This window comes from Chiloscyllium plagiosum, unplaced genomic scaffold, assembly GCF_037043375.1.
Source record: "Chiloscyllium plagiosum isolate Xiang-an unplaced genomic scaffold, Cpla_swu_hap1 HiC_scaffold_53X, whole genome shotgun sequence".
Classification (NCBI taxonomy): Eukaryota; Metazoa; Chordata; class Chondrichthyes; order Orectolobiformes; family Hemiscylliidae; genus Chiloscyllium; species Chiloscyllium plagiosum.
The window spans coordinates 570,527-587,336 of NW_028270191.1; positions in this window are offsets into that span (position 1 = coordinate 570,527).

Below are 16,810 nucleotides of genomic sequence, written 5' to 3' on the forward strand. Positions count from 1 at the left end.
AGAATAGCAGTCCCTGTGTATAATATAGAGAATAGCAGTCCCTGCGTATAATATAGAGAATAGCAGTCTCTGTGTATAATATAGAGAATAGCAGTCTCTGTGTATAATATAGAGAATAGTAGTCTCTGTGTATAATATAGACGATAGCGGTCCCTGTGTCTAATATAGAGAATAGCAGTCTCTGTGTTTAATATAGAGAATAGCAATCCATGTGTATAATATAGAGAATAGCAGTCCCTGTGTACAGTATAGAGAATAGCAGTCCCTGTGTACAATATAGAGAATAGTAGTCTCTGTGTATAATATAGAGAATAGTAGTCTCTGTGTATAATATAGAGAATAGCAGTCCCTGTGTATAATACAGAGAATAGCAGTCTCTGTGTATAATATAGAGAAGAGCAGTCCCTGTGTATAATATAGAGAATAGCAGTCCCTGTGTATAATATAGAGAATAGCAGTCTCTGTGTATAATATAGAGAATAGCAGTCCCTGTGTATAATATAGAGAATAGCAGTCCCTGTGTATAATATGGAGAATAGCAGTCTCTGTGTCTAATATAGAGAATAGCAGTCTCTGTACATAATATAGAGAATAGCAGTCCCTGTGTATAATATAGAGAATAGCAGTCCCTGTGTCTAAAATAGTGAATAGCAGTCTCTGTGTTTAAGCTAGAGAATAGCAGTCCCTGTGTGTAATATAGAGAATTGCAGTCTCTGTGGGTAATATAGAGAATAGCAGTCCCTGTGTCTAATATAGAGAATAGCAGTCTCTGTGTATAATAAAGAGAATAGCAGTCCCCGTGTATAATATAGAGAATAGCAGTGTCTGTGTATAATATAGAGAATATCAGTCCCTGTGTCTAATATAAAGAATAGTAGTTTCTGTGTATAATATAGAGAATAGCAGTCTCTGTGTATAATATAGAGAATAGCAGTTCCTGTGTATAATATAGAGAATAGCAGTCTCTGCGTATAATATAGAGAATAGTAGTCTCTGTGTATAATATAGAAAATAGCGGACCCTGTGTATAATATAGAGAATAGCAGTCCCTGTGTCTCATATAAAGAATAGTAGTTTCTGTGTAAAATATAGAGAATAGCAGTCTCTGTATATAATATCGAGAATAGCAGTCTCAGTGTATAATATAGAGAATAGCAGTCTCTGTGTATAATATAGAGAATAGCAGTCCCTGTATCTAATATCGAGAATAGTAGTCTCTGTGTATAATATAGAGAATAGCAGTTCCTGTGTCTAATATAGAGAATTGCAGTCTCTTTGTTTAATATAGAGAATTGCAGTCTCTTTGTTTAATATAGAGAATTGCAGTCTCTGTGTATAATATAGAGAATAGCAGTCCCTGTGTCGAATAGAGAGAATAGCAGTTCCTGTGTCTAATATAGAGAATAGCAGTCCCTGTGTCTAATATAGAGAATAGCAGTCTCTGTGTATAATATAGAGAATAGCAGTCCCTGTGTCTAATATAGAGGATAGTAGTCTTTGTGCATAATATTGAGAATTGCAGTCTCTGTGTACAATATATAGAATAGCAGTCCCTGTGTCTAATATAAAGAATATTAGTTTCTGTGTATAATATAGAGAATAGCAGTCTCTGTGTATAATATAGAGAGTAGCAGTCCCTGTGTCTAATATCGAGAATAGTAGTCTCTGTGTATAATATAGAGAATAGCAGTTCCTGTGTATAATATAGAGAATAGCAGTCTCTGCGTATAATATAGAGAATAGTAGTCTCTGTGTATAATATAGAAAATAGCGGACCCTGTGTATAATATAGAGAATAGCAGTCCCTGTGTCTCATATAAAGAATAGTAGTTTCTGTGTAAAATATAGAGAATAGCAGTCTCTGTATATAATATCGAGAATAGCAGTCTCAGTGTATAATATAGAGAATAGCAGTCTCTGTGTATAATATAGAGAATAGCAGTCCCTGTGTCTAATATAGAGAAAGCAGTCCCTGAGTATAATATAGAGAATAGTAGTCTCTGTGTCTAATATCAAGAATAGTAGTCTCTGTGTATAATATTGGGAATAGTAGTCTCTGTATAATATAGAGAACAGTAGTCCCTGTGTCTAATATAGAGAATAGTAGTCTCTGTGTATAATATAGAGAATAGCAGTTCCTGTGTCTAATATACAGAATGGCAGTCCCTGTGTATAATATAGAGAATAGTAGTCTCTGTGTATATTATATAGAGAATAGCAGTCCCTGTGTATAATATAGAGAATAGCAGTCCCTGTGTATAATATAGAGAATAGCAGTCTCTGTGTATAATATAGAGGATAGCAGTCGCTGTGTCTAATATAGAGAATAGCAGTCTCTGCGTATAATATAGAGAATAGCAGTCCATGTGTATAATATAGAGATTATAGTCTCTGTGTATAATATAGAGAATAGCAGTCCCTGTGTATAATATAGAGAATACCAGTCTCTCTGTGTATAATACAGAGAAAAGCAGTCCCTGTGGCTAATATAGAGAATACTAGTCTCTGTGTATAACATAGAGAAGAGCAGTCTATGTGTATAATATAGAGAATGGCAGTCCCTGTGTATAATATAGAGAATAGCAGTCTCTGTGTATAATATAGAGAATAGCAGTCCCTGTGTATAATATAGAGAATAGCAATCCCTGTGTATAATACAGACAATAGCAGTCTCTGTGTATAATATAGAGAATAGCAGTCCCTGTGTATAACATAGAGAATAACAGTCCCTGTGTATAATATAGAGAATAGCATTCTCGTTGTATAATATAGAGAATAGCTGTCGCTGTGTATAATATAGAGAATAGCAGTCCCTGTGTATAATATAGAGAATAGCAGTCGCTGTGTATAATATAGAGAATAGCAGTCCCTGTGTATAATATGGAGAATAGCAGTCTCTGTGTATAATATAGAGAATAGCAGTCCCTGTGTACAATATAGAGAATAGCTGTCTCTGTGTATAATATAGAGAATAGCAGTTCCTGTGTCAAATATAGAGAATTGCAGTCCCTGTGTACAATATAGAGAATAGCAGTCTCTGTGTATAATATAGAGAATAGTAGTCTCTGTGTATAATATAGAGAATAGCAGTCCCTGTGTATAATATAGAGAATAGCAGTCCCTGCGTATAATATAGAGAATAGCAGTCTCTGTGTATAATATAGAGAATAGCAGTCTCTGTGTATAATATAGAGAATAGTAGTCTCTGTGTATAATATAGAGGATAGCGGTCACTGTGTTTAATATAGAGAATAGCAGTCTCTGTGTTTAATATAGAGAATAGAAATCCATGTGTATAATATAGAGAATAGCAGTCCCTGTGTATAACATAGAGAAGAGCAGTCTCTGTGTATAATAGGGAGAATAGCAGTCCCTGTGTATAATACAGAGAATAGCAGTCTCTGTGTATAATATAGAGAATAGCAGTCCCTGTGTATAATATAGAGAACAGCAGTCCCTGTGTATAATATAGAGAATAGCAGTCTCTGTGTATAATATAGAGAATAGCAGTCCCTGTGTATAATATAGAGAATAGCAGTCCCTGTGTATAATATGGAGAATAGCAGTCTCTGTGTCTAATATAGAGAATAGCAGTCTCTGTACATAATATAGAGAATAGCAGTCCCTGTGTATAATATAGAGAATAGCAGTCCCTGTGTCTAAAATAGAGAATAGCAGTCTCTGTATTTAAGCTAGAGAATAGCAGTCCCTGTGTGTAATATAGAGAATTGCAGTCTCTGTAGATAATATAGAGAATAGCAGTCCCTGTGTCGAATACAGAGAATAGCGGCTTCTGTGTATAATATAGAGAATAGCAGTCCCTGTGTCTAATATAGAGAATAGCAGTCTCTGTGTATAATATAGAGAATAGCAGTCCCTGTGTATAATATAGAGAATAGCAGTCTCTGTGTATAATATAGAGAATAGCAGTCCCTGTGTCTAATATAGAGGATAGTAGTCTTTGTGCATAATATTGAGAATTGCAGTCACTGTGTATAATATAGAGAATAGCAGTCTCTGTGTATAATATAGAGAATAGCAGTCCCTGTGTCTAATATCGAGAATAGTAGTCTCTGTGTATAATATAGAGAATAGCAGTTCCTGTGTCTAATATAGAGAATGGCAGTCTCTGTGTCTAAAATAGAGAATAGCAGTCTCTGTGTTTAATCTAGAGAATAGCAGTCCCTGTGTGTAATATAGAGAATTGCAGTCTCTGTGTATAATATAGAGAATAGCAGTCCCTGTGTCGAATCGAGAGAATAGCGGCTTCTGTGTATAATATAGAGAATAGCAGTCCCTGTGTCTAATATAGAGAATAGCAGTCTTTGTGTATAATATAGAGAATAGCAGTCCCTGTGTATAATATAGAGAATAGCAGTCTCTGTGTATAATATAGAGAATAGCAGTCCCTGTGTCTAATATAGAGGATAGTAGGCTTTGTGCATAATATTGAGAATTGCAGTCTCTGTGTACAATATAGAGAATAGCAGTGCCTGTTTATAATAAAAAAAATAGTCGTTTCTGTGTATAATATAGAGAATAGCAGTCCCTGTGTCTAATATCGAGAATAGTAGTCTCTGTGTATAATATAGAGAATAGCAGTTCCTGTGTCTAATATCGAGAATAGCAGTCCCTGTGTATAAAATAGAGAATAGTAGTCTCTGTGTATAATATAGAGAATAGCAGTCCCTGTGTATAATATAGAGAATAGCAGTCCCTGTGTATAATATAGAGAATAGCAGTCTCTGTGTATAATATAGAGGATAGCAGTCGCTGTGTCTAATATAGAGAATAGCAGTCTCTGCGTATAATATAGAGAATAGCAGTCCATGTGTATAATATAGAGATTATAGTCTCTGTGTATAATATAGAGAATAGCAGTCCCTGTGTATAATATAGAGAATACCAGTCTCTCTGTGTATAATACAGAGAAAAGCAGTCCCTGTGGCTAATATAGAGAATACTAGACTCTGTGTATAACATAGAGAAGAGCAGTCTATGTGTATAATATAGAGAATGGCAGTCCCTGTGTATAATATAGAGAATAGCAGTCTCTGTGTATAATATAGAGAATAGCAGTCCCTGTGTATAATATAGAGAATAGCAATCCCTGTGTATAATACAGACAATAGCAGTCTCTGTGTATAATATAGAGAATAGCAGTCCCTGTGTATAACATAGAGAATAACAGTCCCTGTGTATAATATAGAGAATAGCATTCTCGTTGTATAATATAGAGAATAGCTGTCGCTGTGTATAATATAGAGAATAGCAGTCCCTGTGTATAATATAGAGAATAGCAGTCGCTGTGTATAATATAGAGAATAGCAGTCCCTGTGTATAATATGGAGAATAGCAGTCTCTGTGTATAATATAGAGAATAGCAGTCCCTGTGTACAATATAGAGAATAGCTGTCTCTGTGTATAATATAGAGAATAGCAGTTCCTGTGTCAAATATAGAGAATTGCAGTCCCTGTGTACAATATAGAGAATAGCAGTCTCTGTGTATAATATAGAGAATAGTAGTCTCTGTGTATAATATAGAGAATAGCAGTCCCTGTGTATAATATAGAGAATAGCAGTCCCTGCGTATAATATAGAGAATAGCAGTCTCTGTGTATAATATAGAGAATAGCAGTCTCTGTGTATAATATGGAGAATAGTAGTCTCTGTGTATAATATAGAGGATAGCGGTCACTGTGTTTAATATAGAGAATAGCAATCCATGTGTATAATATAGAGAATAGCAGTCCCTGTGTATAACATAGAGAAGAGCAGTCTCTGTGTATAATAGGGAGAATAGCAGTCCCTGTGTATAATACAGAGAATAGCAGTCTCTGTGTATAATATAGAGAATAGCAGTCCCTGTGTATAATATAGAGAACAGCAGTCCCTGTGTATAATATAGAGAATAGCAGTCTCTGTGTATAATATAGAGAATAGCAGTCCCTGTGTATAATATAGAGAATAGCAGTCCCTGTGTATAATATGGAGAATAGCAGTCTCTGTGTCTAATATAGAGAATAGCAGTCTCTGTACATAATATAGAGAATAGCAGTCCCTGTGTATAATATAGAGAATAGCAGTCCCTGTGTCTAAAATAGAGAATAGCAGTCTCTGTATTTAAGCTAGAGAATAGCAGTCCCTGTGTGTAATATAGAGAATTGCAGTCTCTGTAGATAATATAGAGAATAGCAGTCCCTGTGTCGAATACAGAGAATAGCGGCTTCTGTGTATAATATAGAGAATAGCAGTCCCTGTGTCTAATATAGAGAATAGCAGTCTCTGTGTATAATATGGAGAATAGCAGTCCCTGTGTATAATATAGAGAATAGCAGTCTCTGTGTATAATATAGAGAATAGCAGTCCCTGTGTCTAATATAGAGGATAGTAGTCTTTGTGCATAATATTGAGAATTGCAGTCACTGTGTATAATATAGAGAATAGCAGTCTCTGTGTATAATATAGAGAATAGCAGTCCCTGTGTCTAATATCGAGAATAGTAGTCTCTGTGTATAATATAGAGAATAGCAGTTCCTGTGTCTAATATAGAGAATGGCAGTCTCTGTGTCTAAAATAGAGAATAGCAGTCTCTGTGTTTAATCTAGAGAATAGCAGTCCCTGTGTGTAATATAGAGAATTGCAGTCTCTGTGTATAATATAGAGAATAGCAGTCCCTGTGTCGAATCGAGAGAATAGCGGCTTCTGTGTATAATATAGAGAATAGCAGTCCCTGTGTCTAATATAGAGAATAGCAGTCTTTGTGTATAATATAGAGAATAGCAGTCCCTGTGTATAATATAGAGAATAGCAGTCTCTGTGTATAATATAGAGAATAGCAGTCCCTGTGTCTAATATAGAGGATAGTAGGCTTTGTGCATAATATTGAGAATTGCAGTCTCTGTGTACAATATAGAGAATAGCAGTGCCTGTTTATAATAAAAAAAATAGTCGTTTCTGTGTATAATATAGAGAATAGCAGTCCCTGTGTCTAATATCGAGAATAGTAGTCTCTGTGTATAATATAGAGAATAGCAGTTCCTGTGTCTAATATCGAGAATAGCAGTCTCTGTGTCTAAAATAGAGAATAGCAGTCTCTGTGTTTAATGTAGAGAATAGCAGTCCCTGTGTGTAATATAGAGAATTGCAGTCTCTGTGTATAATATAGAGAATAGCAGTCCCTGTGTCGAATAGAGAGAATAGCGGCTTCTGTGTATAATATAGAGAATAGCAGTCCATGTGTCTAATATAGAGAATAGCAGTCTCTGTGTATAATATAGTGAATAGCAGTCCCTGTGTATAATATAGAGAATAGCAGTCTCTGTGTATAATATAGAGAATAGCAGTCCCTGTGTCTAATATAGAAGATAGTAGTCTTTGTGCATAATATTGAGAATTGCAGTCTCTGTGTACAATATAGAGAATAGCAGTCCCTGTGTCTAATATAAAGAATAGTAGTTTCTGTGTATAATATAGAGAATAGCAGTCTCTGTGTATAATATAGAGAATAGTAGTCCCAGTGTCTAATATCGAGAATTGTAGTCTCTGTGTGTAATATAGAGAATAGCAGTCCCTGTGTATAATATAGAGAATAGCAGTCCCTGTGTATAATATAGAGAATAGCAGTCTCTGTGTATAATATAGAGAATAGTAGTCTCTGTGTATAATATAGAGGATAGCAGTCGCTGTGTCTAATATAGAGAATCGCAGTCTCGATGTTTAATGTAGAGAATAGCAGTCCATGTGTATAATATAGAGATTATAGTCTCTGTGTATAATATAGAGAATAGCAGTCCCTGTGTATAATATAGAGAATACCAGTCTCTCTGTGTATAATACAGAGAAAAGCAGTCCCTGTGGCTAATATAGAGAACACTAGTCTCTGTGTATAACATAGAGAATAGCAGTCTATATGTATAATATAGAGAATGGCAGTCCCTGTGTATAATATAGAGAATAGCAGTCTCTGTGTATAATATAGAGAATAGCAGTCCCTATGTATAATATAGAGAATAGCAATCCCTGTGTATAATACAGACAATAGCAGTCTCTGTGTATAATACAGAGAATAGCTGTCCTTGTGTATAACATAGAGAATAACAGTCCCTGAGTATAATATAGAGAATAGCATTCTCGTTGTATAATATAGAGAATAGCTATCGCTGTGTAGAATATAGAGAATAGCAGTCCCTGTGTATAATATAGAGAATAGCAGTCGCTGTGTATAATATAGCGAATAGCAGTCCCTGTGTATAATATGGAGAATAGCAGTCTCTGTGTATAATATAGGGAATAGCAGTCCCTGTGTACAATATAGAGAATAGCAGTCTCTGTGTATAATATAGAGAATAGCAGTTCCTGTGTCAAATATAGAGAATTGCAGTCCCTGTGTACAATATAGAGAATAGCAGTCCCTGTGTACAATATAGAGAATAGCAGTCTCTGTGTATAATATAGAGAATAGTAGTCTCTGTGTATAATATAGAGAATAGCAGTCCCTGTGTATAATATAGAGAATAGCAGTCCCTGCGTATTATATAGAGAATAGCAGTCTCTGTGTATAATATAGAGAATAGCAGTCTCTGTGTATAATATAGAGAATAGTAGTCTCTGTGTATAATATAGAGGATAGCGGTCCCTGTGTTTAATATAGAGAATAGCAGTCTCTGTGTTTAATATAGAGAATAGCAGTCCCTGTGTATAACATAGAGAAGAGCAGTCTCTGTGTATAATAGGGAGAATAGCAGTCCCTGTGTATAATACAGAGAATAGCAGTCTCTGTGTACAATATAGAGAATAGCAGTCCCTGTGTATAATATAGAGAATAGCAGTCCCTGAGTATAATATAGAGAATAGCAGTCTCTGTGTATAATATAGAGAATAGCAGTCCCTGTGTATAATATAGAGAATAGCAGTCCCTGTGTATAATATGGAGAATAGCAGTCTCTGTGTCTAATATAGAGAATAGCAGTCTCTGTACATAATATAGAGAATAGCAGTCCCTGTGTATAATATAGAGAATAGCAGTCCCTGTGTCTAAAATAGAGAATAGCAGTCTCTGTATTTAAGCTAGAGAATAGCAGTCCCTGTGTGTAATATAGAGAATTGCAGTCTCTGTAGATAATATAGAGAATAGCAGTCCCTGTGTCGAATACAGAGAATAGCGGCTCCTGTGTATAATATAGAGAATAGCAGTCCCTGTGTCTAATATAGAGAATAGCAGTCTCTGTGTATAATATAGAGAATAGCAGTCCCTGTGTATAATATAGAGAATCGCAGTCTCTGTGTATAATATAGAGAATAGCAGTCCCTGTGTCTAATATAGAGAATGGCAGTCTCTGTGTCTAAAATAGAGAATAGCAGTCTCTGTGTTTAATCTAGAGAATAGCAGTCCCTGTGTGTAATATAGAGAATTGCAGTCTCTGTGTATAATATAGAGAATAGCAGTCCCTGTGTCGAATCGAGAGAATAGCGGCTTCTGTGTATAATATAGAGAATAGCAGTCCCTGTGTCTAATATAGAGAATAGCAGTCTTTGTGTATAATATAGAGAATAGCAGTCCCTGTGTATAATATAGAGAATAGCAGTCTCTGTGTATAATATAGAGAATAGCAGTCCCTGTGTCTAATATAGAGGATAGTAGGCTTTGTGCATAATATTGAGAATTGCAGTCTCTGTGTACAATATAGAGAATAGCAGTGCCTGTTTATAATAAAAAAAATAGTCGTTTCTGTGTATAATATAGAGAATAGCAGTCCCTGTGTCTAATATCGAGAATAGTAGTCTCTGTGTATAATATAGAGAATAGCAGTTCCTGTGTCTAATATAGAGAATAGCAGTCCCTGCGTATTATATAGAGAATAGCAGTCTCTGTGTATAATATAGAGAATAGCAGTCTCTGTGTATAATATAGAGAATAGTAGTCTCTGTGTATAATATAGAGGATAGCGGTCCCTGTGTTTAATATAGAGAATAGCAGTCTCTGTGTTTAATATAGAGAATAGCAATCCATGTGTATAATATAGAGAATAGCAGTCCCTGTGTATAACATAGAGAAGAGCAGTCTCTGTGTATAATAGGGAGAATAGCAGTCCCTGTGTATAATACAGAGAATAGCAGTCTCTGTGTATAATATAGAGAATAGCAGTCCCTGTGTATAATATAGAGAATAGCAGTCCCTGTGTATAATATAGAGAATAGCAGTCCCTGTGTCGAATAGAGAGAATAGCGGCTTCTGTGTATAATATAGAGAATAGCAGTCCATGTGTCTAATATAGAGAATAGTTGTCTCTGTGTATAGTATAGTGAATAGCAGTCCCTGTGTATAATATAGAGAATAGCAGTCTCTGTGTATAATGTGGAGAATAGCAGTCCCTGTGTCTAATATAGAGGATAGTAGTCTTTGTGCATAATATTGAGAATTGCAGTCTCTGTGTACAATATAGAGAATAGCAGTCCCTGTGTCTAATATAAAGAATAGTAGTTTCTGTGTATAATATAGAGAATAGCAGTCTCTGTGTATAATATAGAGAATAGTAGTCCCAGTGTCTAATATCGAGAATAGTAGTCTCTGTGTGTAATATAGAGAATAGCAGTTCCTGTGTCTAATATAGAGAATAGCAGTCCCTGTGTATAATATAGAGAATAGCAGTCTCTGTGTATAATATAGAAAATAGTAGTCTCTGTGTATAATATTGAAAATAGCGGTCCCTGTGTATAAGAGAGAATAGCAGTCCCTGTGTATAATATAGAGAATAGCAGTCTCTGTGTATAATATAGAGAATAGCAGTCTCTGTGTATAATATAGAGAATCGTAGTCTCTGTGTATAATATAGAGGATAGCAGTCCCTTTGTCTAATATAGAGAATAGCAGTCTCTGTGTTTAATATAGAGAATAGCAGTCCATGTGTATAATATAGAGAATAGTAGTCTCTGTGTATAATATACAGAATAGCAGTCCCTGTGTATAATATAGAGAATAGCAGTCTCTGTGTATAATACAGAGAAAAGCAGTCCCTATGTCTGATACAGAGAATAGCAGTCTCTGTGTATAATATAGAGAATAGCAGTCTCTGTGTATAATATGGAGAATAGCAGTCCCTGTGTATAATACAGAGAATAGCAGTCTCTGTATATAATATAGAGAACAGCAGTCCCTGTGTATAATAGAGAGAATAGCAGTCTCTGTGTATAATATAGAGAATAGCAGTCTCTGTGTATAATATAGAGAATAGCAGTCCCTGTGTATAATATAGAGAATAGCAGTCCCTGTGTATAATATAGAGAATAGCAGTCTCTGTGTATAATATAGAGAATAGCAGTCCCTGTGTATAATATGGAGAATAGCAGTCTCTGGGTATAATATAGAGAATAGCAGTCCCTGTGTCTAATATAGAGAATAGCAGTCTCTGTGTATAATATAGAGAATAGCAGTCCCTGTGTATAATATAGAGAATAGCAGTCTCTGTGTATAATATAGAGAATAGCAGTCCCTGTGTCCATTATAGAGGATAGTAGTCTTTGTGCATAATATTGAGAATTGCAGTCTCTGTGTATAATATAGAGAATAGCAGTCTCTGTGTATAATATAGAGAATAGCAGTCCCTGTGTCTAATATAAAGAATAGTAGTTTCTGTGTATAATATAGAGAACAGCAGTCTCTGTGTATAAAATAGAGAGTAGTAGTCCCTGTGTCAAATATCGAGAATAGTAGTCTCTGTGTGTAATATAGAGAATAGCAGTTCCTGTGTCTAATATAGAGAATAGCAGTCCCTGTGTATAATATAGAGAATAGCAGTCTCTGTGTATAATATAGAAAATAGTAGTCTCTGTGTATAATATTGAAAATAGCGGTCCCTGTGTATAAGAGAGAATAGCAGTCCCTGTGTATAATATAGAGGATAGAATTCCCTGTGTCTAACATAGAGAATAGCAGTCTCTGTGTTTAATATAGAGAATAGCAGTCCATGTGTATAATATAGAGAATAGTAGTCTCTGTGTATAATATACAGAATAGCAGTCCCTGTGTATTATATAGAGAATGGCAGTCTCTGTGTCTAAAATATAGAATAGCAGTCTCTGTGTTTAATCTAGAGAATAGCAGTCCCTGTGTGTAATATAGAGAATTGCAGTCTCTGTGTATAATATAGAGAATAGCAGTCCCTGTGTCGAATAGAGAGAATCGCGGCTTCTGTGTATAATATAGAGAATAGCAGCCCCTGTGTCTAATATATAGAATAGCAGTCTCTGTGTATAATATAGAGAATAGCAGTCCCTGTGTATAATATAGAGAATAGCAGTCTCTGTGTATAATATAGAGAATAGCAGTCCCTGTGTCTAATATAGAGGATAGTAGGCTTTGTGCATAATATTGAGAATTGCAGTCTCTGTGTACAATCTAGAGAATAGCAGTCCCTGTGTCTAATATAAAGAATAGTAGTTTCTGTGTATAATATAGAGAATAGCAGTCTCTGTGTATAATATAGAGAATAGCAGTCCCTGTGTCTAATATCGAGAATAGTAGTCTCTGTGTATAATATAGAGAATAGCAGTTCCTGTGTCTAATATAGAGAATAGCAGTCTCTGTGTCTAAAATAGAGAATAGCAGTCTCTGTGTTTAATCTAGAGAATAGCAGTCCCTGTGTGTAATATAGAGAATTGCAGTCTCTGTGTATAATATAGAGAATAGCAGTCCCTGTGTCGAATAGAGAGAATAGCGGCTTCTGTGTATAATATAGAGAATAGCAGTCCATGTGTCTAATGTAGACAATAGCAGTCTCTGTGTATAATATAGTGAATAGCAGTCCCTGTGAAAAATATAGAGAATAGCAGTCTCTGTGTATAATATAGAGAATAGCAGTCCCTGTGTATAATATAGAGAATAGCAGTCCCTGTTTCTAAAATAGAGAATAGCAGTCTCTGTATTTAAGATAGAGAATAGCAGTCCCTGTATGTAATATAGAGAATTGCAGTCTCTGTAGATAATATAGAGAATAGCAGTCCCTGTGTCGAATACAGAGAATAGCGGCTTCTGTGTATAATATAGAGAATAGCAGTCCCTGTGTCTAATATAGAGAATAGCAGTCTCTGTGTAAAAAATAGAGAATAGCAGTCTCTGTGTATAATATAGAGAATAGCAGTCCCTGTGTCTAATATAAAGAATAGTAGTTTCTGTGTATAATATAGAGAATAGCAGTCTCTGTGTATAAAATAGAGAATAGCAGTTCCTGTGTCTAATATAGAGAATAGCAGTCCCAGTGTATAATATAGAGAATAGCAGTCTCTGTGTATAATATAGAAAATAGTAGTCTCTGTGTATAATATTGAAAATAGCGGTCCCTGTGTATAAGAGAGAATAGCAGTCCCTGTGTATAATATAGAGAATAGCAGTCTCTGTGTATAATATAGAGAATAGCAGTCTCTGTGTATAATGTATAATATAGAGAATCGTAGTCTCTGTGTATAATATAGAGGATAGCAGTCCCTGTGTCTAATATAGAGAATAGCAGTCTCTGTGTTTAATATAGAGAATAGCAGTCCATGTGTATAATATAGAGAATAGTAGTCTCTGTGTATAATATACAGAATAGCAGTCCCTGTGTATAATATAGAGAATAGCAGTCCCTGTGTATAATACAGAGAATAGCAGTCTCTGTGTATAATATAGAGAACAGCAGTCCCTGTGTATTATATAGAGAATAGCAGTCTCTGTGTATAATATAGAGAATAGCAGTCTCTGTGTATAATATAGAGAATAGCAGTCCCTGTGTATAATATAGAGAATAGCAGTCCCTGTGTATAATATAGAGAATAGCAGTCTCTGTGTATAATATAGAGAATAGCAGTCCCTGTGTATAATATGGAGAATAGCAGTCTCTGTGTATAATATAGAGAATAGCAGTCCCTGTGTCTAATATAGAGAATAGCAGTCTCTGTGTATAATATAGAGAATAGCAGTCCCTGTGTATAATATAGAGAATAGCAGTCCCTGTGTCTAATATAGAGAATAGCAGTCTCTGTGTATACTATAGAGAATAGCAGTCTCTGTGTATAATATAGAGAATAGCAGTCCCTGTGTATAATATAGAGAATAGCAGTCCCTGTGTATAATATAGAGAATAGCAATCCCTGTGTATAATACAGAGAATAGCAGTCTCTGTGTATAATATAGAGAATAGCAGTCCCTGTGTATAACATAGAGAATAACAGTCCCTGTGTATAATATAGAGAATAGCAGTCTCGGTGTATAATATAGAGAATAGCTGTCGCTGTGTATATTATAGAGAATAGCAGTCCCTGTGTATAATATAGAGAATAACAGTCGCTGTGTATAATATAGAGAATAGCAGTCCCTGTGTATAATATGGAGAATAGCAGTCTCTTTGTATAATATAGAGAATAGCAGTCCCTGTGTATAATATAGAGAATAGCAGTCTCTGTGTACAATATAGAGAATAGCAGTCCCTGTGTACAATATAGAGAATAGCAGTCTCTGTGTATAATATAGAGAATAGTAGTCTCTGTGTATAATATAGAGAATAGCAGTCCCTGTGTATAATATAGAGAATAGCAGTCCCTGCGTATAATATAGAGAATAGCAGTCTCTGTGTATAATATAGAGAATAGCAGTCTCTGTGTATAATATAGAGAATAGTAGTCTCTGTGTATAATATAGAGAATAGCAGTCTCTGTGTATAATATAGAGAATAGCAGTCCCTGTGTATAATATAGAGAATAGCAGTCCCTGTGTATAATATAGAGAATTGCAGTCTCTGTGTATAATATAGAGAATAGCAGTCTCTGAGTGTAATATAGAGAATAGCAGTCCCTGTGTCTGATAGAGAGAATAGCGGCTTCTGTGTATAATATAGAGAATAGCAGTCCCTGTGTCTAATATAGAGAATAGCAGTCTCTGAGTGTAATCTAGAGAATAGCAGTCCCTGTGTATAATATAGAGAATAGCAGTCTCTGAGTGTAATATAGAGAATAGCAGTCCCTGTGTCTGATAGAGAGAATAGCGGCTTCTGTGTATAATATAGAGAATAGCAGTCCCTGTGTCGAATATAGAGAATAGCAGTCTCTGTGTATAATATAGAGAATAGCAGTCTCTGTGTATAATATAGACAATAGCAGTCTCTGTGAATAATATAGAGAATAGCAGTCCCTGTGTCTAATATAGAGGATAGTAGTCTCTGTGCATAATATAGAGAATTGCAGTCTCTGTGTATAATTTCGAGAATAGCAGTCCCTGTGTCTAATATAAAGAATAATAGTTTCTGTGTATAATATAGAGAATAGTAGTCTCTGTGTATAATATAGAGAATAGCAGACCCTGTGTATAATATAGAGAATAGCAGTCTCTGTGTATAATATAGAGAATAGTAGTCTCTGTGTATAATATAGAGAATAGCAGTCCCTGTGTATAATATAGAGAATAGCAGTCCCTGTGTCTAATATAGAGGATAGTAGTCTCTGTGCATAATATAGAGAATTGCAGTCTCTGTGTATAATATAGAGAATAGCAGTCCCTGTGTCTAATATAGAGGATAGTAGTCTCTGTGCATAATATAGAGAATAGCAGTCCCTGTGTGTAATATAGAGAATTGCAGTCTCTGTGGATAATATAGAGAATAGCAGTCCCTGTGTCGAATAGAGAGAATAGCGGCTTCTGTGTATAATATAGAGAATAGCAGTCCCTGTGTATACTATAGAGAATAGCAGTCCCTGTGTATAATATAGAGAATAGCAGTCTCTGTGTATAATATAGAGAATAGCAGTCCCTGTGTCTAATATAAAGAATAGTAGTTTCTGTGTATAATATAGAGAATAGCAGTCTCTGTGTATAATATAGAGAATAGCAGTCCCTGTGTCTAATATCGAGAATAGTCGTCTCTGTGTATAATATAGAGAATAGCAGTTCCTGTGTCTAATATAGAGAATGGCAGTCTCTGTGTCTAAAATAGAGAATAGCAGTCTCTGTGTTTAATCTAGAGAATAGCAGTCCCTGTGTGTAATATAGAGAATTGCAGTCTCTGTGTATAATATAGAGAATAGCAGTCCCTGTGTCGAATAGAGAGAATAGCAGCTTCTGTGTATAATAGAGAGAATAGCAGTCCCTGTGTCTAATATAGAGAATAGCAGTCTCTGTGTATAATATAGAGAATAGCAGTCCCTGTGTCTAATATAGAGGATAGTAGTCTTTGTGCATAATATTGAGAATTGCAGTCTCTGTGTACAATATGGAGAATAGCAGTCCCTGTGTCTAATATAAAGAATAGTAGTTTCTGTGTATAATATAGAGAATAGCAGTCTCTGTGTATAATATAGAGAATAGCAGTCCCTGTGTCTAATATCGACAATAGTAGTCTCTGTGTATAATATAGAGAATAGCAGTTCCTGTGTATAATATAGAGAATAGCAGTCTCTGTGTATAATATAGAGAATAGTAGTCTCTGTGTATAATATAGAAAATAGCGGACCCTGTGTATAATATAGAGAATAGCAGTCCCTGTGTCTCATATAAAGAATAGTAGTTTCTGTGTATAATATAGAGAATAGCAGTCTCTGAGTATAATATAGAGAATAGCAGTCTCAGTGTATAATATAGAGAATAGCAGTCTCTGTGTCTAATATAGAGAAAGCAGTCCCTGAGTATAATATAGAGAATAGCAGTCGCTGTGTCTAATATCAAAAATAGTAGTCTCTGTGTATAATATTGGGAATAGTAGTCTCTGTATAATATAGAGAACAGTCGTCCCTGTGTCTCATATAGAGAATAGTAGTCTCTGTGTATAATATAGAGAATAGCAG